At 38.0% G+C, this 25115-nt stretch overlaps 1 long non-coding RNA gene and 2 pseudogenes across 3 annotated transcripts in view; 1 reads left to right on the top strand and 2 right to left on the bottom strand.

Moving 5' to 3' along the window:
* LOC123383903 overlaps window positions 1-22610 on the bottom strand; it is a 185826-nt gene extending 163216 nt beyond the window's left edge. For 2 of the 3 annotated variants that reach the window (XR_006594277.1, XR_006594275.1), the window contains exon 1: window positions 21835-22196. This is a non-coding gene — a long non-coding RNA (uncharacterized LOC123383903). Of the gene's footprint in view, window positions 1-21834 lie in introns of all 3 variants that reach the window. The other variant, XR_006594276.1, reaches the window with a different exon arrangement.
* LOC101081209 lies at window positions 1222-3859 on the bottom strand (annotated as a pseudogene).
* On the top strand, window positions 6686-7895 carry LOC101096713 (annotated as a pseudogene).
* Window positions 22611-25115: the final 2505 nt, after the last annotated feature.

Below are 25115 nucleotides of genomic sequence, written 5' to 3'. Positions count from 1 at the left end.
TTTATGGGTTAAGTCATTTAAAGTTCATCTAAGCTCTTTCTGTCAGGTTTCTTTATTATTCCAAATTATCAGATGGGGAAAATGAGGCAGGGTCACACAGACAGCAAGCACACAGAGCCAGAATTCCAACTTGGGCAATCTTCTCCAAAGTTCTAACCATCATCCTGTGCTCCTAGGAGATTAATGGAAGGAATTACCAAATTGGTTGTGGAGTTTTGATAGAGGGAGAAGTCAAGGGTTTTGTCTAGTCTTGGATAACTGAGTTGCTAATGAAGAAAAAGGAATTGCAGAGGATGATGGACTCGTTTGGGAGAACGTGACTTTCACACGCCCACTAGACATCTAAGGAGAGATGTCAAATAGGCAGTTGGCACCTTGGCAGCTGGAGGGAGACTGTGTCTTACTCACATTTAAGTCCTCAGCACCTCAACTGTTAGTAGGTACTTAATAAGTGTGCATTCGATGACTGAAAATTTGGGAGTCATCAACAGAAACTATGAGAGGACTTGTGATCACTCAGGAAAAGAATATAATGTAAGAAGAGAAATGGATCAGTGGTAGATTCTATCTGAGAAAGAACCAACATCTGAGGAGTACACACAGGAAGATCAGCCACAAGGGTGTTCATTCAACGTATTTTAAATCCTCCATCTATAAAATATGGAAAGCAATACTTCCCTCCTTACCTGGTGGTGAGGAAAGGAGGGTGACAAGATAGGAAATAGAAAAATTATCAGCATTGATTAAAATTATCAACACTTAGTTTATAACTAAGCATCTAATCTGCTATGAGAAAATACCCAGCAAGACTTCTAAATAAAAGGATGACTTGGACAGTGAAGAACACGAATGAGGGGAGGATAGAGTCTGGCTGGCCAGTGCAAACCCTACCAGGCTCTGCCTATCAGACAAGGCATGACTTGAATCCCACCCCTGTCAGAGACTTTTCCTGCCCACTTCACTTACTGATGGGACCTTGTACAGACACAGCATCCCTGAAAATGTACACTAGCTGGGTTCATTTCAAAGAAAGCCAGGCTACTTCAAATCCATATTTAGCTGCAAAAATCCCAAACCAATGATTTCTGGGATACCAGAATTTAGGATAAAATGAAGATTATTGAAAAAAATATATATATACATACATACATACATACATACATACATACATATTTAAATTTTTTTAATGTTTATTTCTTTTTGAGAGACAGAGAGTGCAAACGGGGCAGGGGCAGAGAGAGAGGGGGACAGAGGATCCAAAGCAGGCTCTGCACGGACAGCAACAAGTCCGATATAGAACTTAAACACATGAACTTCAAGATCATGACCTCAGCCGAAGTCAGACATGCAACCAACTGAGCCACCCAGATGCCTCTACTGAAATATATTTTTTAAAGGAGTTTGTATTATTTTTAATAATGTTTACTATCCATTCACTGATAAAAAGGTGAACTAGTACTTGATTTTTCCCACAGACACATAATACTTAGTGGCATTCCCACCAATATATAACATCTCTAGACATTTGATTTTATTATTCCTAAGCAGGTAAAGTTTATTACCATCATTTGTTTTTTGTTTTTGTTTTTGTTTTGGGGGGTGTTTTGTTTTGTTTTCCAGAAAGGCTGCTTTATTGGAAACTATTCTGACATCATATTTCAGACTCCGTGGCAGTCTTGGGCCCAGGGATGGGAGTCCTCTTATGACCATGGGGGGGCAGGGGTAGGGTCTCCACACACCAGGGCTCATTTTCCTATGGCTCCTGTGAATGGCAGCTGAGGACTTGATGGAACAGAACTTGATGGTCCCAGGCCCTCCACTGCGGGAAAAGCTCAGGGCATTGCCCTGCATGGCTCCCCCAAAGGCCAACATGACCAGCCCACCGCCACCTCTGCCAGTGGACTTCACCACAGAGATATTCACACCTCACACACCATCTCTGGCCAAGTGGCTCTCCTTGCCCTCCAGCAGCTTGCAGTAGGTGGTGATCTCAATGTCCAGGGCCAACTTGACGTTCATGAGCTCCTGGTACTCACACAGCTGCAGTGCCACGTCCTGCTTGGCTTGCTGCAGGGCAGCCTCTAGCTCCTCCTGCTTGGCATGTGCATCCTTGAGTGCCAGTGCCTCCCCCCCCATTCTTCCTCCTTAGCAACAGCAGCCTCCAACATAGCACATTGGTTCTTTATATTGTTGATATCAGTCTGCAGCCTCTGAATCTCACAGTTCATCTCCAGAGTCTCCATTGGGGTTTTCCAGAGGTCATCCTCATGCTTCCTGGCCTGGGCCTGGAGGGTCTCAAACTCGGTCTGGTACCAGGCCTCAGCCTCAGCCTGGGTGCATACTTGGCCTTTATCTCCATTATGATGCCATCCAGGTCCATGGACAGCACCACAGATGTGTCCAAGATCTGGGAGTGCCTACTCTGGCTCAGACAAGGTCTTGAAGAAGTTGATCTCACCATTCAGGGCATCCACCTTGGCCTCCACCTCCACCTTGTTCATGTGGAAGGAATTCACATCCTTTTCAGCAGCACGAACTCATTCTCAATAGCCATTCAACAGTTAATTTCAACCTCCTACTTGTCTTAAAGTCTTCCACAACATCCTGCATGTTTCAAAGATCTGCCTCCAGGTGGCCCCCCTCCAGCTGCAGCAACTCAAGCTGCCTCCACAGGCCAGCAATGTGGGCCTCAAAGGTGTCATGGAGATGGCTGCTCTAGGCTGACTTCTGCTCCTACAGCAGGGCCTGCTTGGTCTCCAGCAGCTTGTTCTGTTGCTCCAGAAACCACACCTCATCAATGAAGGAGACAAACCTGTTTGTTGAGGGTCTTGATCTGCTTGTGCTCCTCCTGGTACATCTGCTGGATAGAAGGGCCGATGTCCACCTGCAGCAGAGCCAAGCAGACTCTGATTGATGGTGACCTCACAGATCTCAGTGCCAACTGAACACCTGTAGGCTGAGAACAGGGCTATGCATGGCCAAGAGGCACCCAGACCATAAAAGTGGCTGTTGCTGAAGTTTCTGGGGCTAAGGAGCTCAGGTGCACCTGGGTGGCCCACCCCAATAAAGTGATGGAACTGGAGCTGAAGACCTGGGAGCTTAAGTATGTAGACATGCTGGCTGGACCAGGCTGGACATAGTGGCAGGTACAAGGGAGCCGAACTCCCTTACCATCATTTGTAATGGGTCAGTCAGATGCAGAGTTGTCAGATATACCAAATAAAAAACAAGATGCCCAGTTAAATTTGAAATTTAGATAAATAATGTTTAGTACAAGTATGTCCCAAACGTTACATGGCCTGACATGTACATAGAACTAGACATCCTATATTTTATTTGGATAGCTATTCTAATAGCTATGATCTTCTTTTTGTAGGATTCATAACATGAATCTGTCTCAGAGATTTGAAGCCCTCTGGTGTGGCAGATAAAAGAGTTCTATCCTTGCTGGTTAGGGACTAGGTCTGCTGAGGTGAGAGCAGGCTGGATGGCTGGTTCATATATAAGATGCAGCCTGGATCTCTGGTTCTCCATATTCACTTCTCTTCTGAGCTCTCAAACCTACCAGGAAATCCCAAAACTCTGACAAAGAAATAGGTTGGACAACTTGAACATCAGCTCTGAGGGTAATAACAACTCCTTTTTTAGATTTGTATTCCATGCTGAATTCCCCTCTTCTACTTTTAGCTTTATTTACCTTTATTTTCTGTTTTGCTTCAATTCTCTGAGAATTCCCTGAACTGGTGAAAAGTTCTCTAACTGTGGACCCAGCAGAGTGGCCATTGTGAAACTAAAGAGAAGCTGATCCTGTGCTCAGTCCACAGACAGACAAAACTTTGCTTCTCACTACACCCAGATGTAGATAGATATAGATATAGATATAGATATAGATATAGATATAGATATAGATATAGATATATAGATATAGATATAGATAATTGTCAAGTTAGCTAACATACGAGGTATGCAGTGTGCTCTTGGCTTTGGGAATAGATTCCCACGATTCATCACTTACATTCAATACCCAGTGTTCATCCCCACAAGTGCCCCCCTCAATGCCAATCACCCATATTCCCCACACTCACACCCTCATCAACCCTCAGTTTTTCTGTATTTAAGAGTCTCTCATGGTTTGCCTTCCTCTCTATTTGTAACTATTTTTTTCTTTCCCTTCCTCCAAGGTCTTCTGTTCAGTTTCTCAAAATCCACATAGGAGTGAAAACATGATATGTCTTTCTCTGACTGATTTATCTCACTTAGCATAATACCCTCCCGTTTCATCCACGTTGTTGCAAATGGCAAGATTTCATTCTTTTTCGTTGCCAAGTAGTATTCCAGTGTGTGTGTGTGTGTGTGTGTGTGTGTGTGTGTGTGTACATTTGTATACACACACACACACACACACATACATACCACATCTACTTTATCCATTAATCAGGTGATGGATATTAGGCTCTTTCCATAATTTGGCTATTGTTGAAAGTGCTGCTGTAAACATTGGGGTACATCTGTGCCTATGAATCAGCACTCCTGTATCCTTAGGATAAATTCCTAGCAGTGCTATTCCTGGGTCATAGGGTAATTCTATTTTTAATTTTTTGAGGAACCTACACACTGTTTTCCAGAGTGATTGCACCAGTTTTTATTTCCACCAACAGTGTAAGAGCGTTCCCATTTCTCCATATTCTGGCCAACATTTGTTGTTTTCTGAGTTGTTAATTTTAGCCATTCTGATTGGTCACTACACCCAGATTAGAAGCAAGGATACCATCTTTCAAACCATCATAATCATCCATATATGAATTATGTATTGTTTGAAGACATTTACAAGAGTATCCACGTGTCTATCCACCTCTTCACAAGTTCTACCAACAATTGATACTGATCACCTTATTTTACTAATAAAGCAAAACCAAACCCCACCTCATGGAAAGGTACTGGTGTTGGAACAAGGTCAGAGTGCCACTTAGTGACAAGCAAAGACACAATAATTATGGTGGTTTTTGAACACTCAAGGCTTTATGCACCAGGCTGTTCATCCTCAGTGAACATAAAAAGCCTGTGTTTGCTCTTTGTGTTATTATCAAGGTGTATTATCTTTGGGTATTATCAAGGTGCTCTTTAGTTCATAATGCTTTGAATAGAGAAAATTTTAAAATACTCTTTTTGCCCCTTCCATTCTCTATACTTCATATGGTTCCTTCCATTCCTTGTCCTTAGGATTTTATCACTATCTGTAAAGCCAAATCACATTCTTAAGATTTCCCAGGATGGTCTCAAGGACTCAGTTCTCAATGGCTAGTAAAAGAATTCATTCTTACATCTGTTGACCATATGTCAACACCAAATCTATGCTAGGTGTTTCATATCATATAAGCATTTTATAATGCATATAGGACAGAAACTCATATGTGCAAGGTACTGAACAAAGACAGTTAACACTTCACAAAACAAAATTAAAAATACATTATTGTACTAAAAATTAAAAAGACAATAAATGTTCCTTGAAGTTTAAGTTCAGTTTTATAAGTTCAGATAACTGCTAAATTGATAATCTTGATACACATGAAAGAAGGAAACATGTTTTCTCTTCTCCCTGGAGAGGAAAATGCATTATCTTCTCTTCACAGCTTTCAGGTACCTGACACCTGAACTTGGCCTTGAGCCAGTGAGTGACTCACTTACTCAGTTACTGCCAAGGTAATGAAAGGGTCTTTTGTTCCATCAGTTGCAAGTTTTTGCAAGATGTTAGACAGAAACACAGTTTAGAAATGTCAGTGGACACCACCCTCTCAGTAAGGGAGCCCAGAGTCCTGGGACCCCATGGTGGCTCATACTTGGTCTCAGATAGTCTATCAAAGAGGCAGTGTGAAGAGACCCAGGCTCCAAGACTCCTAAGCCAAGCTGAGAAGAACTGCCCAGGTAATGGCTTTGGCTCCGCTGGAACATTCATCCAGGCAGAGATAGCACAGGGGAGCTTGATGGCACAAATCTTCATTTAGGCAGCAACTTGACTTAATTATGCAGTTTCAGTCAAATTATTCAGCATTTCTGAGCCTCCATTCTTCCCCCTCAGGTGATAACAAAGATCCTGAACCACCGTCGCTCAGCTATTCTGAGGGATAGGTAACATAATCAAAGGATGTTCAAGAAGACATAAAATGATACCCTTAAACTATTCAGCCTTCATTTTACCTACCACTATGTCCCTAAGACCACATCAAATCCAGAGCACACGTTTGCTTCAGAAGACTTTTTTGGGAAAATTTCTGGGAACAGATGAAGTTCAGGTGAAAGAGGAGGTGAAGCATTTAGGATATATATTGATGTAGATATGGGTTTTTGTTTTGCCTTCTTTTCTTCTATTTTGGTTTCTTAATGATATGACCTTAAACTAGGTGATTTTTTTTTCACCTTTCTTGGTCTCCATTTCAATATCTGTAACATAAGAAATTTCCACTTGAATGCTCGATGAGCTTCTTGAAGCTAACTGTACTGAATCAAATTCTCCAAACTAGCCCATGACAATGGCATCAGTAACTCCATGCTGTAATGGCTCATCCAGACACTTGGGGTCTGTCTCCCTTGACTCTGCTCTCTTATACCCCACATCCAATCCATTTACAAATCCTGTTGGCTCTACCCCCAAAACAACCACAATATCCAACCATGCTTCCCACTCTCATGAAATTCCTCTGTAATAACTGGAACTCATTATCCTCTATCACCTCTCCCTGAAGAATTGAATCATCTCTAATTGCTCTTTCCACTTTTCCCTTGTCTGTCTGCTTTTTCCCAGTAATTTCCTAAACCCTCTGTATCTCTGCCTAAGGATCCTGATGGTAAAGTATGAGACAAAGGTTTCTGTGTCCCAGAGAGCAGAAGGTATTGAAATAGGAAAGGAGGTCGAGTCAACAAAAGAAAAGTGTAGCTCAATCAACTGATGCTTTGTCCTCAGGGGAACTTGTAAAGGGCACCATGAATACATCTCAGAACCATGCACCTGGGAGAAGGGAAAAAGCATTAGCTTCTGTCTCCCAGTGATCAATGGATGCTCCAAAGGCCTGTTGTCTACCCACCCACCTGCCAAATTGGGTAGTACACGTGTAAGTCTAAGGGGATGTCCTATACAATAGCCTTAGAGGAGCCCAGGGCAGGACAGTAGGTATGTAGCACAAGTCAGCAGTGAGGCTTGGCTGGGAGAAACCCCAGTGTGGGTAATGGAGGCCTCACAGATGCATATTGGGCTCTTGGCTGGGCCTGGCTGCACCCAGGGTAGGGTCCCACAGGTGATTGCAGCGACAGGGATGGATGTAGAGGAAGAGAGCTTTGTGCTGTCCTTCTCTTCCACCTCCAATGCAGAATTTGATGCTGTGATCGGATATTTACAGGACTTTATCATGGATGATGAGTTCCAGTTATTACAGAGGAAGTCTATGGACAAGTACTATCAGGAGTTTGAAGACATGGAAGAAAATAAATTCACTTACGTGCCTATTTTTAACAAATGTATGTCTTTGCTAGAAAAGTATATTGAAGAATAGCTGCTGGAGCAGATTCCTGGATTTAACATGGTGACTTTCCCAACAACTCTATAGCACCATAAAGATGAAGTGGCTGGTGACACAGTTGACATGCTGCTCACATTTACAGATTTTCTGGCCTTTAAAGAAATGTTTCTGGACTATAGAGCAGAAACAGAAAAGTGGGAACTGGATTTAAGCAGTGGTTTAGTGGTGACTTCATTGTCCAAATCACCTTCTCTGCCACCTTCCCTGCGTGACCTGCAGCCCTAGGTCCCACCATCAGACAATGAGATCTTTCTGGACATTGCCAGCCCAATAGACTGGAAGAGACTTTGGCTAATGTGACAGAATACATCTTGGAAATACTGACTCTGTTCCTCAACTCTTCATTAATTTTAAGTATTGACGGGTCAGAAGACAATCATCTAACCCTCCTGGGACCCTGAAGCACCTTCTTGTCTTCAGTAATCCTAGCACTCCTCCCCCAAGTAGACCCCTCTCAGGCCTCTGAGTCAGGCTCCCCTGGAGCAAGTCCAAAGCCAGCATTCCACCCTGGCCCCTTCCCCAACATACATATTGGTAGGTCAACAGCATTTGGAAGAACCCACCACTTCCAGCCCTCTTTGTCTCAGCAGGCTCCACATGTCCACCAGGCCTTTTGTGTGCTCACAGCTTTCTACATGCATCAGTTTCAGTCCCGCAGCCACAAAGGGGTTTTTGTCTGGGAACATTTCTCTAGAGTGTTACTCAAGCCAGCTGAGCTTTCTGAAGCAGCTCCCTTTCCAGCTAGTATTGGCTATAGGAATCAACTGAGAGAGATATCCCTTACCTGAAGCTACATATGAAAATCAGTTCCTTGTCTTACACTTGTTAGTCCTTGCATCACTGTCTTCTGCTAGTCCTGATGTAGTCTGTTTCTAGAGTTCTCTTTTAAGCATTTTTAGAAAAATATTTTTATAGATGAATCCTCAGGCTAACCTAGTGGATATAATCTTGGAGCTTCCATGACTACCCACTTAAAGATCAAGTTATTATATGTTGTGTGCTTTTTAGCTGTTAGTGCTATGAAAGCAAAAATGCTTTCTGTGTTGGAATTCTTATTTCACTGGGTACCAGTGAGTGTGTGCTTATGCTAGAAGTATAAAAGATCTCTCTTTCTTACAGCATGTTACATGTACAGGTTTGCTAAAATCCTTTCTGTATAATCAGTTAGTTTAGGTTTTCTGTTGGGGTAAAGGCTCTGTAGTTCCTCCTATCAAAATGTCCCTACCAAGTGTCCCCAATGTTCCCCTGGGCTGGCTCAGCACAAGTAGGAAATAGCAAACAGCTTTGCTGGTCATCAATGCTTTTATTTAGCATAATGTTTCATAGAAATTACTGACCAGAAAACATGGATGTCACATCTCTAGAAAGAAAAAACATAGTATTTCAATTCTCAATGTGTACCTTCTATATCTTTCAAGTAGAAATAAGACTCTATACTTACTCCAATCAGCTCTTCTGGTTTTAAAGTATAAGCTCTAGACTATATGTATTTCTGTAACTGATGTGTGTATAAGCTCTAGACTATATGTATTTCTGTAACTGATGTGTGGTGCTTGTTAAATACTTTTGTGCCATGAGTAAACTTTAAAAAAAGAAAAAGACGAATACCATATGATCTCACTCATATGTAGAATTTAAGAAACAAAACAAGCAAGCAAAGGAAAAGAGAGAGAGAGAAACCAAGAAACAGACTCTTAACTATAAAGAGCAAACTGATGGTTACCAGAGGGGAGATGGGTGAGGGATGGATGAAGGGGATTAAGTACACTTATCTTGATGACACTGAGTAATGTATACAATTGTTGAATCACTATATTGTACACCTGGAATTAATATAACATTGTATGCCAACAATACTGGAAATAAAATTAAAAACAATAAAAATAAATAATTTCTATTTCAATAAAAAAAAGAAATGCAAAAACTAATTACTGGGGAAAGAATAGTCATTTCTGGAACTGCTAAATATCCACATGAAAAAGAATGAAGTTGGACCCCTACATCACACCATAAGTTAAAAATTAACTCAAAATGAGTGATAGACCTAAATGTAATAGTTAAAGCTAAAAAACTCTTGGAAGAAAGCAGAAATGAATCTTTATGACCTAGGAGTAAGCATTAGTTTTTTAGATATAGTACCAAAAGCACTAGCAACACACGAAAAACAAATTGGACTTCATCACAAGAAAAACAAATTGGACTTCATCAAAATTAAAAACTTTTGAGCTTCAAAGGATGCTATCAACATTGACATTGGTACAATCTATAGAGCTTATTCTGAGAGAAGGTAACCAACAGAATGAGAGAAAATGTAAATAAATATCTGATAAGGAACTTGTATTCAGAATATATAAAAACTCTTAGAAATCAATAATTTAAAAGTTATAATGAGGGGCCTGTGTGGCTCAGTCAGTTGAGCGTCTGACTCTTGATTTCGGCTCAGGTCATGATCTCATGATTCATGGGTTTGAGCACTTTGTCAGGCTCTGTGCTGGCAGTGTAAAGCCTACTTGTGATTCTCTGTCTCCTTCTCTTTGCTCTCCCCCACTCTCTCTCTCTCTCTGTGTCTCTCAAAATAAATAAACTTTTAAAAAGATATAATATTGTACTAAAGTTATAGAAGATGTCACATAACATATTTATAAAATGCACAGAAGACTTCAACTGACATTTCCTCAAAGAAGATATACAAATGGATAACATGTGCATGGAAAATCTTTTCAGTATCGTTATTCATTAGTCATTAAGATTATCAAAACCACAGTGAGATATGATTTTCACACTCACTGGTATTGCTATAATTAAAAAAATGCATAGACAATAACAAATGTTTGCAAGGATGTAAAAAAAAAAAACCAGAATCCTCATATACTGCTGGTGGAAAAATATAAGTGGGGTAAGCCACTTTGAAAAATGGCTTGTTTTGGAAAACATTTCCTCAAAATGCTAAACATAGAGGTACCATATGACCCATCAACTTCAATCCTAGGTATATGCCAAAGAATCATGAAAACACATATCCACACAAGAACTTGTACACTAATTTTCATAGCAGCATTGTGCATGATTACAAAAAATGTGGAAATGACCCAAATGTCTACCAACAGATGAATGGATAAACAAAATGTGGTACATCCACACAAAGGGATGTTATCCAACTATAAAAAGGAATGAAGTTTTGATACATGCTACAACATTGATGAGCCTTGAAAGCATTTAGCCAAGTGCAAGAAACCAGACCCAAAGGCCATATTGTATAGTTCCATTTACATAAAATGTTCAGAATAGGAAAATTCATACAAACAGAAAGAAGATTAGCGGTAGCCCTAGGCTGGTGAGGAATAAGGGATGGAAAGTGACTGCTAATGAGTAAGGAGTTTCTTTTTGAATCATGAAAATGTTCTAAAATTAAATAGTGGTGATGGGTGCACAATTCCATGAATACACTAAAAATGACTGAATTGTACACTTTAAAAGGAGAAATTTTATAATATGTGAATTATATCTCAATAAAGCTGGTATTGAGAAAATAGTGATGATGTGAAACATTTGCAAGGATGCAGAGAAACTGGAACTCTCACACACTGCTGATGAGAAAGTAAAATACTACAATTATTCCTGGAAGATAGATTGACAGTTTCTTTAAAAACTAAATGTATACTTATCATACCATCCAGCAATCACATACCTAGGCATTTACTGCAGAGTGAAAATTTATATCCACACAAAAATCTGTACAATTATTGTTTCTAGCAATTTTATTTGTAATAACCAAATACTAGAAAGAGCCAAAAGGTCTGACAAAGAATGAATAGTTGAACAAACTGATACATACCATGAAATACTACTCAGCAATAAAAAGGAATGAATTTTTGATACATACAACAACTTGGATGGATCTTAGTTGATCTTAATGCTGAGTGAAAAATGCCAGTCTCAAAAGTTCATATACCATATAATTCTAATTATATAACATTCTTGAAATGACAAAATTATAGAAATGGAAAACAAATTAGTGATTGCCAATGGTTAGGGAGGGAGAGAGGGTAGGAGAAGGGTGTGACTATGAAGAGGTAGCACCATGGAGAGTTTTGTGGTGATGAGATCATTCTATGTCTTGAGTAAGTTGGTGGTTACATGAATCTAAGTGTGATAAACTGACATAGGACCACACACACACACACACACACACACACACACACACACACACACACACATTGTAACAATGTCAATTTCCTAATTATAATATTGTATTAAAGTTATATAAGATGTAGCCACTGGTAGAAAGTAGGTAAGGGTACCCCTGGGCACTATCTTTGCAATTTCTTATAAATCTATGGTTATTTCAAAATAAAAGGTTCAAAAAATACCTAAAAATTCCCAAAACACTGTTCTAGAGGCTCTTTAAAAAGTTCCTGTATAAATATTCCAGGAAAGGAAAAATTGATAAATAGGACTTCAGCAAATGAAAATCTTTGACTCTGCAAAAGACCCTGCTAAGAAGACAAAAAGACTAGCTAAAGAATGGAAAATAACATTATAAACAACATATCCAACAAAGGACTAATATCTATAATGCATTAAAAACCCTCAAAACTCAAAAGTAAAAAAAAATCCAATGAAAAAGTAAACAAAAAGTATGTACATTTCAAAGAGGATATATATATATATATATATATACACATATATGTGTATATATATGTATGTATGACAAACACATAAAAAGATATTCAATAGCATTAGGGGAATGCAAATTAAAACCATAAGGCATCATTATGCATGTATCAGAATGATTAAAATAAAAAATAGTAATAACATCAAATGCTGGCAAGGATGTGAAGAATCTGCATTACTCATTCATTGCTGGTTGGAATATAAAATGATATAGCCACTCTGGAAAATAGTTTAGCAATTTCCTTCCAAAACTAAAAATGATCTTACCACTTAGAAATTGCACTCTTGAGTATATATCCCAGCATAATCAAAACTTATTTTCATGCAGAAACTTGTACAGCTTTTTTCATAATATCTAAAACCTTCTAAGTACCCAAATGCTCCTCAACAGATAAATGGTTAAGTAAACCATGGTACATATATACCATGGAATATTACTCAGCATTTGAAAGGACCAACTATTGATACAGCAACTTGGATGAAAGTCAAGGAAATTTTGAATGGAAAAATCTCAAAAGGATACATACTGTATGATTACATTTATACATTCATGAGATAACATAATTATAGTGATAGAGAACAGATGAGTGGTTGCCAGGGGTTAGGGATTCAGGGAAGAGGTATGATGGTAGCTATAAAGGGGTATCACAAGAGAGTCTTGTAATGAAGAATCTTGAGTCAAGAATCAACAATCAAGAATCTTTATCCTACTGGTGGTTATATAGAGATGTGCCTGTGATAAATTATACAGATATACACACTCACAAATATGCACGCATGCACAAATTATACTTATATAATAGCTGAAATCAGAATAAGTTCTATAGATTATACCAATGTCAGTCTCCAGGCATTGATACTGTATTACAGTTATATAATATGTTAACACAAGGGGAGGCTAGTTTATTTATTTTTTATTTTTTTTAATGTTTTTATTTATTTTTGAAGGAGAGAGAGAGACAGAGCATGAGCGAGGGAGGAGCAGAGAGAGGGAGACACAATATTTGAAGCAGGCTCCAGGCTCTAAGCCGCCAGCACAGAGCCCGATGCGGGGTTCAAACCCACACACTGTGAGATCATGACCTAAGCCGAAGTCAGACGCTTAACTGACTGAGCCACCCAGGCACCCCAAGGGGAGGCTAGTTTAGTGGTACACAGAAGTTCCCTGTACATTTCTTTGTACTTTCTTGTGAATAATTATTTAAAAATAAAAAGTTTAAAAAATAATTTAAATAAATAAAGTTTTTTGAAAAGAAAGAAAACAACCCCTCTCCCCAACCCCTATCTGTATCTCCTACTCTTCCTTTTCACATAAAAGAAATTGAAAAGTAACTTCTTCAAATCTTCAATATCAAACAATAGAGGCCTATTTTTCTTGGTTTATAGACTTCCGTTTAGATTAAATTATGTATTAAATGAAAACATCTACTAATATAACAATAGGGGAAAATTAGCTCTATAAAATCTTCTGATCCAAATTAAAATGTCTAAAATTTATATCATCGAAGAAAGCCAAGCATAACATAAGACTGTTAGACAAATTAAAGTCTCTAATAGTATTTTAAAAGAGATATTATATGGCAAACAACTGCTTCATTAACTCTAATACTGGCTACATTTAAAAATTTGCATACTAGTTCTCAGTCTAATTTGAACCAATTGTCCACAATTCAAATATACATTCTCTGGATTTCAAAACTCTCTAAACGTAAAGACCATATTCTCCCACTGGATACACACAGTGAGTTAAGAGTTCAGAAAATTTTCTCCTTCCCTTAGATCAAAGGAGTTAAGTGTCTGCTTGGATTCAGCTCCAATTTGGATAATTCAAGAAACTTTGATGATCTATAGAATGCATTATAGATAAAGTCTGGTAAAAAGCTCAGAAGGCAAAACATGCTGAGAGCACAAGGAACCTTCCAAGAATGGGTATTTGACTCTGACGAGAGAGCTAGTGAGAAGAACAGGAAATGTTGGGACTGTGAAGTAAATTAGGATAATGCAATAGGAATAAAGACCTTTTAGGCTCTCAGTGAATTATAAACATAAATACAGAATTCCCTAAAAGAGTAATGAAAATGAATTAGGAAAATAAGACTATCTGTAAGTGCTCCTATTTGCAAATATCCCCTGGGTATTTTAATTTCCTTCACATTAACATTAGCACAAATCTTCCTAAGTTAGTAGTCTCTGCTCTCATTTATTCAGCACAATTAATTTTGCCTCATCTTCTCAAGCTGTCATTTTCTGATGAGTTTTTCCTACTCTTCTTTGTTTTCTATTCCCCTTCCTTGAATTATGGGTTTCAAATCACTTCACTATAATAAAAGCAAACATGAAGCACTGGGACTTCATCAAGATAAAAAGCTTCTGCACAGAAAAAGAAACAATCAAACCAAACTAAAAAGGCAGTTTATGGAATGGGAGAAGATATTTGTAAATTACATATCAGATAAAGGGTTAGTATCCAAAATCTATAAAAAACTTATCAAACTCAATACCCAAAAGATAAACAACCCAGTTGAGAAATGGGCAGAAGATGTGAATAGACACTTTTTGAAAGAAGACATCCAGATGGCTAACAGACACATGAAAAGATGTTCAACATCACTCATCATCAGGGAAATACAAATCAAAACCACAATGAGACCTCATACCTGTCAGAATGGCTAAAATTAACAACACAAGAAACAAGAGGTGTTGGTGAGGATGCAGAGAAAAGGGAACCCTCTTGCACTGTTGGTAAGAATGCAAACTGGTGCAGCCACTCTGGAAAACAGTATGGAGGCTCCTCAAAAGTGCAAAATAGAACTACCCTATGACCCAGCAATCGCACTACTAGGTATTTACCCAAAGGATACAAAAATACACATTCAAAGGGGTACATGCACCCCAATGTTTATAGCAGCAATATCAACAATAGCCAAACTTTGGAGAGAGTCCAAACGTCCATCGACTGATGAATGGATAAAGAAGATATGGTATACAACAGAATATTACTCACCAATCAAAAAGAATGAAATATTGGTATTTACAACAACGTGGATGGAACTAGAATATATTATGCTAAGTGAATTAAATCAGTCAGAGAAAGACAAATACCATATTATTTCACTCACATGTGGAATTTAAGAAACAAAACAGATGAACATATGGAAAGGGGGATAAGAGGAGAGAGGGAAGCAAACTACAAGAGGCTCTGAACAACAGAGAACAAACTGAGGGTTTATAGAGGGAGGTGGGTGGGAGACGGGCTAGATGGGTGATGGGTATTAAGGAGGGCACTTATTGTGATGAGCACTGGATATTGTATGTAAGTGATGAGTCACTGAATTCTACTCCTGAAACCAATATTGTACTGTATGTTAACTAAAATTTAAAATATATATAATTATTTTAAAATATTAAAATACATAATATATATAATTTTATATATATTATATATATATATATATAATTATTGTCACTGTATTCCCTGTGTGTAGAGAAAGCCTTTCACACAGATCCTTAAAGAAAATCAAATCCCACTCAAACCTAATCATGAAATCCTTACCTTCCACCTGTGTTGAGCCCCAATGGATGAGTAAAAGCTTAAGACACAATACTCTCAACTTACAGCCCCTTCCAAGACAGAGCAGGCCCCAGGAACATGGAATTGAAGCTAGCTTCCCGGGGCGCCTGGGTGGCGCAGTCGGTTAAGCGTCCGACTTCAGCCAGGTCATGATCTCGCGGTCCGTGAGTTCGAGCCCCGCGTCAGGCTCTGGGCTGATGGCTCGGAGCCTGGAGCCTGTTTCCGATTCTGTGTCTCCCTCTCTCTCTGCCCCTCCCCCGTTCATGCTCTGTCTCTCTCTGTCCCAAAAATAAATAAACGTTGAAAAAAAAAAATTTGAAGCTAGCTTCCCCATTTTCAACATCAAAGACTAAGAAGAAGGACTACCTTTCTTCTCTGGGATCCTACCCTCTTCACAAGAAATTGCACATAGGAAAGTCAAGCTCCTTCCCCTGCCCCTATCTTTTCGGAGAACCACCTTCAGTAAGCTGTCCCTACTTTTACTGTGTCAAGAAAAAAAGTATAGGTTAATTTATGATAGCCTCCCCCATCCGCAAATAATTTCTCTCAATGCAGGGGCGCCTGGGTGGTTCAGTCAGTTAAGCATCTGACTTTGCTCAGGTCATGATCTCTCACTCTGTGAGGTCAAACCCCACATCGGGCTCTGTGCTGATAGCTCAGAGCCTGAAGCCTGCTTCAGATTCTGTGTCTCCTTTCTCTGCCTCTCTGCCTCTCATGCTCACTCTCTGTCTCTCTCTCTCTCTGTCTCAAAAATAAATAAACATTACAATTTTTTTTTAAATTTCTCTCCATGCATATATGAAGATATTCATGTAGAACATATTCAGAGCATTATTTGCCCCCTTCACTCCTGCCAAGTGGCATCAACTTTTAGTATCTGGACTTAGTATCTGAGTGGCAAATAGATAATGTACAAAAAAGGGACTATGAATTTAGTCATTTCTAAGTTAATTTGTATTTTATTCACCACAGCAGCATAAAAGACTTATAAAGTATTGTTTAATTCATGTGTAAAGTCTATTATTTACTTCGTTCACAGTCAATATGTGTAAGTGCTGATGGATCCTTTTCAATAATTCTTCATCCTGTTCTCAGTTTGGAAAACACCATTCTGGGGAATGTAACGGGGAGTGAGTTGAAAACTGTTTCCTGTGGCAGAAACACATTAGGCTGGGATTTTGAAAGCATGGCCATGGATAATGCATGGGAAATTTAAAATATCATGAAAAGAAAATACAGTGTACAAGTGATTTGGAGGTTTCACTGAGATATCCTGGGGTGTCATTCATGAGCACCAACAAAATTGCATTGCCAGACAGGCATACTACACGTGAGAACCTATGTCAAGGCAAGTCTTCCAGCTCCTGGGGGGATATCTTGTGCCACAATACTGCTTTCAGTCTCACTCACTATTTCTCTTTTTCTGTTTCTTTTTTGATATCTTGTTTCTGGGTGAGTTTGCATTGCCCATCATTTTTTATGACTTTCATTGGAAGCATGGCATTGATTATATGGTCCAAGAATCTGGTCTCTTTTGACCGGAAGATGACAGAGAATCTGGTTTCTGTTCAATGAAAGATGAAAAGAAATCTTGTCGGTTCATATTTATTTGTTTGTCTGGAGGATTCTGACATCTCCTGGCTTTCTCTCTGTGTTTTGTCTTGTTTGTGCACCATTATGAGTTAAAATCACTTAAGAAGAAAATAAAGTTATTCCCACTAGAATGGAGAGTAGCCTGTGGATCAAAGAATAGCCAACTTGAGTGGCTTTGAGATCCACTGTATATTCTTAGTCATCCTGTTACCCAGCTGCAACCTACCAGTGAGTTTTGCAAACCCAGTGCTGTAGTTGTGACATAGAGGTCACTAGTCCTTTTACTATGTGTGTGTAGATGAATATTGTCTTTACCCTACTTCACAAAAGTAATTAGCCTTGTTAAATGATTTATGGATAATTATAGTTCTTTCTATATCTGTGTCCAGTAATAATGGTTGTGCTTACTTTCTCTCAAAAATTTAGAAAATAAATGTGTACACACTATAGGGCATATAATTCAATCAGACAGATGTACCATCAAGGGGAAGAAAATGCACACAAAGACTTAAATTCATGACATTGGTTTTGTGTGGACTTGAAAACAGATAGCTCTGACCTCTGAAAGAGCTTCATGTAGTTTGTACAATTTTGAAATCAACTGTGGGAATAAGCCAGAATTTGAGTTGGAATGCACAAAGCAGGATCACTGCTAGCTTGTCTGGTATTTTATGACCTCCAGAGAAAACAGAAGGTTCTGAATACAGTAGCCTCTGTTACCCATGGGGGATACATTCCAAGAGTCCCAGCAGATGTCTGAAACCACAGATAATACTGAACCTTACCTATACCACAATTTTTCCTATACGTACATACCTGTGATAACATTTAATTTATGAATTAGGCATAGTAAGAGATTAATAACAATAATAATTAAATAGAGCAATTATAACAATATACTGTAGTAAAAGTTATGTAAATATGGTTTCTCAAAATATCTTATTGTACTGTACTCACCCTTCTTCTAGTGATGATGTGAAATGATAAAATGGCTACATGATGAGATGGAGGGAGGTGAATGACGCAGGCACTGTGACATAGTATTAAACTACTATTGGCCTCCTTTCTGACAATAAGTCAGAAGGAAGATCATCCACTTCTTGACCGAGGTTACCCTCAGGTTAATGGAAACTGCAGAAAGTGAAAGGGCAGATGGGGGGTGGGGGGCTATTGTACACCACTTTTTCTCTTCTCACTCAAAAGAAAATAATTACAGAGAAGTACCCAAATGAGACAAGTCAAGATATAAAGAAAAATAAACCTTAGAGTTCAGCCCTTAACTTCACTCACAGTCAGACGGAACAAGCACCACACGGTTTACAATAAAATAAAGAAAAATCCAGCTATAAACTCTAGCTTGCCCAGGAGTTGATCAGATTCCTCAATTGTGTGAGTGGGAAGTATTTTCTGAGAAATATATCTTGGTATATCCTGTCTACCTCCAGTGCAAATTAATAAATTAGGTTATAGGGGCACCTGGCTGGCTCAGTCAGTTAAGCGTTGGACTTCGACTCAGGTCATGATCTCATGGTTCATGAGTTTGAACCCCACATTGTCCAGGCTCTGGCTGACAGCTCAGAGCCTGGAGCCTGCTTGGGATTCTGTGTCTCCCTCTCTCTCTGCCCCTCCCCCCTCTCAAAAATAAATAAACATTAAAAAATTAAAAATAAATAAATAAATAAATTAGGTTATAAATTCTCTAAAATTTATCAGTTCTCCTGTTTTGATTGGCTTATAAAGACTAATAAGCATATGTATGTTTAAAAGTAGAAGAAATGAGGAATTTCAGGGAAGAATATCCAATGGGAAAAAGACAGTCTCTAGCAAATGATTCTGGGAGAACTGGACAGCAACATGCTGAATGAAACTGGACCACTTTCTTATACCATACACACAAATTCAAAATGGATGAAAAATCTACATGTGAGACAGGAAACCATCAAAATCCTACAGAATAAAACAGGCAACAACCTCTCTGACCTTGGCTGAACCAAGTTCTTACTTGACATGTCTCCAGGGGCAAGGGAAATAAAAGCAAAAATGAACTATTGGGACCTCATCAAGATAAGAAGCTTCTGGACAGCAAAGGAAACAATCAACAAAACTAAAAGGCAACCAAGAGAATGAGAAAAGATATTTGCAAATGACATATTGAATAAAAGGTTAGTATACAATATCTATAAAGAACTTAGCAAACTTAGCACACAATAAAAAAATAATCCAGTGAAGAAAGGGGCAGAAGACATGAATAGACCCTTTTCCAAAGAAGACATCCAGATAGCAAACAGACATATGAAAAGATGCTCAACATCACTCATCATCAGGAAATACAAATCAAAACCACAATGAGATACAAATCAAAACCAGAATGGCTAAAATTAATAATTCAGGAAACAACAGATGTTGGCTAGGATGTGGAGAAAGGGGAACCCCTTTGCACTCTTGGTGGGAATGCAAACCAGTACAGTCAATCTGGAGAACAGTATGGAGGCTCCTCAAAAATTTAAAACTGGAACTACTGTAGGACCCAGAAATCTCACTACTAGGTATTTACCCAAAGGATAAAAAAATGCTGATTCGAAGGGGCACATGCACCCCAATGTTTATAGAAGCACTATCAACAATAGCCAAAGTATGGAAAGAGCCCAAATGTCCATTAATGGACATAATGGGTGAATGGATAAAGAAGATGTAGTATACATATATAATGGAATATTGCCTAGTGATGAAAAAGAATGAAATCTTGTCATTTGCAACAATGTGGATGGAACTGACTTATTATGCTAAGTGAAATAAGTCAGTCAGAGAAAGACAGATATCATATGTGGAATTTGAGAAACACAACAGATGAACATAGGGGAAGGGAAGGAAAAATAAGATAAAAACAGAGGAAGGTAAACCATAAACGACTCTTAAATACAGAGAACAAATTGAGGGTTGCTAGAAGGGAGGGAGAGTGGCAGGGTGGGTTAAATGGGTGATGGGCATTAAGGAGGGCACTTTTCAGGATGGGCACTGGGTCCTATATTTAAGAGATGAATCACTGTGTTCTACTCCTGAAGCCAAGACCACGTTGTATGTTAACAAACTTGAATATAAATAAAAAATAAAAATAAGAGTTTCCAGAAAATAATTATTTGAACTTCTAATGCTTTTAAATAAGCTAGTCCTTTGAGAAAGCTTCAGACAGTCACTGAAACAGTATTTCAAGAAAAAAAATAAAGGATGGGGGAGGGGAGGGGAATTTAGCTTTAAATGAAATCATTGCCCTTGGTTGCTAAGTTCCAAAATAAGATGCAAAGAAATATAAGTTGTTAGGGAAAAATAATTCTAAGAGAACTTCAGTACTTTTAAATAAAAGTTAAAAGAGTTTTTAAATATGTATACAACTATAAAATGACATTCAGAGGTATTGCTAAGCAAGGTGAATCCTTGACAAAATAAACTTTTCTCAGCATGAAAAATGTTAACATAAATTTGGTTTAATTTTCCCATGAAAAGTCTAACCCTTTAAACTATCCAAATTCTCTAAAATAATTTTATGGGTCAAGTAAATCATCATTTCTGCAAAATATTTAGAATTATAGGAAATAAAAATTATAAATTCTAAATTAAATTATAATAAACCATGCCTTTATTAAAAAGTATTAAATACTATGAAGCTGTACCAAAAAAAATGTTTTTTTTTATTTTATTTTAGGGGGCAGGGAGAGAGAGCAGGAGAGGGGGAGAGAGAGAGAATCCCAGGCAGACTTCACACTGCCAGCACACAGCCTGACATGGAGCTCAGAACTCACAAACTGTAAGATCATGACCTGAGCTGAAATCAACAGTCTGACAACCAACTGAGCCACCCAGGCACCCATATACCAACAAATTTAAATGTCACCTCTCTGGTAAATTCATAATACCAAAAGGAACTGTGTTTTTCTGTATTGCATAAGCATAAATAATTTCCAAAATCCTCAGTTAATTATAAGAACTTTGACTAATAATAAACTGAGAAGTTTTTGGTTACTTGAACAATCCTTTAAAAATTTAAATTCATAGAGAGGCGCCTGGGTGGCTCAGTCGGTTAAGCGGCTGACTTCAGCTCAGGTCATGATCTCGCGGTCGGTCCGTGAGTTTGAGCTCCGCGTCGGGCTCTGTGCTGACAGCTCAGAGCCTGGAGCCTGTTTCAGATTCTGTGTCTCCCTCTCTCTGACCCTCCGCCGTTCATGCTCTCTCTCTGTCTCAAAAATAAATAAATGTTAAAAAAAATTTTTTTAATTTAAATTCATAGAAATAAAGACAATGCAAAAACACCAAGCATAGTTTATATACATGCCTCTTTTTATACATTAAAGAGAAGCTATCAATGAATAGGTGGACAAGGTCATGCAAATACCTTGGGGGCATATTAGCATACATGTTTCTTTTTCCTACCTTAAGAAGGGTGAAGTGGATGTAGGTGACCACAGGCAAATGCCTACCATGTGTGCCTACGAGGCACAGCAGCCCAAACTGGAGCTCTGTCGATCTGAAAGGAGCTTGTGTTGACAACCTGCTCTCAACTACCTGTTTGTTTCCCAGAAGTCCCTATACCTGTGGAAGGAAGTCAATTACCTCAATTAAAGGTTGAAACCAATTAAGAAAAAGATCGAGACTACAGTAGGTATAATCATTACAAAGGAATATAAATGCATTTATAAAATAAGGGATGTGACTTCGCTGTTGCTTTATACAGGAAAAAATGAATTTTGTCTTAAAATTTGATCATGCAAGAATGTGAAAAGAAATAGTAAAAAACAAATTTTGAGAATATACAATGAGTTGTATAAGATCAGAGGGAAGTAAATTGTATTTTCCTTGGTCTTATATCTGTAAATAATGAGTTTGAAAGAAGTACTAACAAGTATTAAAATATTTAGCAAAATTGGCTTAACTTTGAAGAACTAATTTATAAGGTAGAATCCAGGGTTTGGTAACCTGGTTCTGTAAAGGGCCAGATAGTAAATACCTTCAGTTTTGTGAGCCATAGGTCGCTACGGCAACTATTCAATTCCTCTCTTGTAGCCACAAAAGCAGTTACAGACAACAAATAAACAAATGGATGTAGCCATTCTTGACCAGATGGCCCTCGTTGTGGAGCCCAGAGACAGATAAAAGGCTGTGATAACCACTGGGTGTAAGTGATGAATCACTAAATTCTACTCCTGAAACCAATATTATACTGTATGTTAATTAACTGGAATTTAATAAAAACTTAAACATACAAACAAAAAATGGCTGTAAATTCTTTAAAGAAAAATGTTACATGGGTGATATATAAAAAGAGTAAAACTAGAATTTGGTTTTCTTCCTATGAAAATGACAAATTGATCTTTGAGTAACAGTTTGCTCTTAAGAAATAGTAAAAATCATTCTATACCTTCTCTATACTCAGCAGCCTCTTAACTCTCTGTACTTCCTTTATTTGTTCTTGAATCAATTTTAACAAAAGTCCACTTTTGAAAAAGCTAGAACAGGGGCACCTGGGTGGCGCAGTCGGTTAAGCGTCCGACTTCAGCCAGGTCACGATCTCGCGGTCCGTGAGTTCGAGCCCCGTGTCAGGCTCTGGGCTGATGGCTCAGAGCCTGGAGCCTGTTTCCAATTCTGCGTCTCCCTCTCTCTCTCTGCCCCTCCCCCGTTCATGCTCTGTCTCTCTCTGTCCCAAAAATAAATAAACGTTGAAAAAGCTAGAACATCTAGTAATTAGTTACAGGCTGCTATGGTCTGAAGCTAATCATTTCTTGCCTTTAGGTGCCTGTGACTTAAGCTCATACCCTATTTCCTCTGACAAATATTTTGGATATTGCCTTTCCCAATTGAGTCCCACATTCAAAATAATTCACCCTTTATAACCTGATCTTTGGGATTACCCAGACTGGATAATATCAGAGATTTGCTCCCACCCCACACCACCCCACCTTATAAAGAAGAATTGCTAGAAATAATTGGATATGTTGGAAAGTCTCCACAATTTTACTTACCTCCACACTATTTGTCAAAGCCCATAATAATGAATAAGCTACTATCAAAAGGGAAGTTCAACCTCCCTAAGTTAATTATATACAAGTAAAATGTTATTAACATAAATATGTTTTGGAATTGAGTATCTTTTAGATTGGATAGAAATATATTGACAGTCATGTACAAAGACTGGCACAATAACTCCCAACAAATGAAGTTTTTTAATTAAAATTGTTTCTAGGCTTAAATATCCTTCCTAATTAGCTCACAATACAGTATGACTTAAAAGGACTTGAAAATTTGTCAATGTCCACAACATATTTTTAGTCTATGGGTAATCACTGAGTAACTCCTTATAAATTCCATAATACATTATACATCAAGAGAGGAGTCCACCGTTCTTTGTGAGATTATTTGTCATAATAAATCAACTGAAGTCATTTCATCTTATCACTGACAGGTATTTTTTGCTTTTCCCTCAAAGTTGCCTAAAGGTTTCTGCTACAAAATTCAGAGCAGGAATTTGAGTCTTCTGGAATAAATATCAAAAAAGCTTCAGTAAATTCTATGTTCTTTTAACTAGTTATATTAAAGTAATAGACTAATGGGTGTAGGCTTGCCAGGGTAAACTGACCTTGTCGTAACTAACAGACATCTATCAGTCTGTACCAAAGATGTAAATCAGTAATCCCAGGACTCCTAATCCAGAAGCAGAAAAATTCATGAAAGCCGGCTGCTAACTAACCTAAGATCAGCAAAACAAGAATTGCCTGGAGACAAATGAAACTGACTCAGGTGTGATTAATGATGTAATTTTAACATGAGAAAATCCTTTCTTCTCAATCTGTCTTTATACCTCAATTTAATAGGGTATACATATGTACATATACATATATTAAACTAAAATAAAATACTCTTCAAATAGTACCTTGTTTCAATCAAACTCAAAATTCAGAAAAAATAAATCTATGAAAGATCTTAAAATTACAAGCTAATAAATAATCAGAAAAAATCTAAGATCTATGATTCTGGAAAAAGTGACAAAAATTGATTGGCTTTTTTATAAAATAACTCAAAAAAGGGATAACCACGATTAAATATTATGCAAAGTACTTTACTAAATCTTTTTACTTTCCCAGATCATGTTATTTACATAGACTTAATAAGAATGTGTCCTCCTTTCTACCAGAATATAATTGAAAAAATCAAATTTATAACCTTTGCCATGCTAGAAATGTCACATAGAAAAACAAATGTCATTTAATTGGGTATAATAATAAGCATATGATTAAGGAGTAGAAACTATACATCATAGGTGAAAATGATGTCTATACATTTTATTGGGTTGGCACCTGTCTTGTGGCTTCTGAGCTCCTAGCTTTATTGATGTTATAGAATGTAGTGTCCTGACTGGCGAGAACAATGAAAAATGGTAGGAAAGCCGTGGAGTTTATAAGTACTACAGGTACAACCTGGGAAAAGAGAATTGGACAATTCTTTGTACCTCAGAAGACAAACTAATAAGGGAGTAAACGTCATTCTTGCACATAAAAAGGATAAAAATTCAGCCCTGGAGCCTTCATAAAATTTTCAGAGAGAAACTAACTCCCAAGCCTTAGTATCCTATGGCTCTAGTTTTATTAATCACTTCAAAAGGAGATATTTGTGCATTCATCAACATTCCTTGTATACCTATAAAATCAGCCAAATAAAAC

Source organism: Felis catus, chromosome A2 (assembly GCF_018350175.1).
Source record: "Felis catus isolate Fca126 chromosome A2, F.catus_Fca126_mat1.0, whole genome shotgun sequence".
NCBI classification, from domain to species: domain Eukaryota; kingdom Metazoa; phylum Chordata; class Mammalia; order Carnivora; family Felidae; genus Felis; species Felis catus.
Note: the sequence above shows the minus strand (reverse complement) of the source record. Positions and strands in the feature narration are given on the sequence as shown.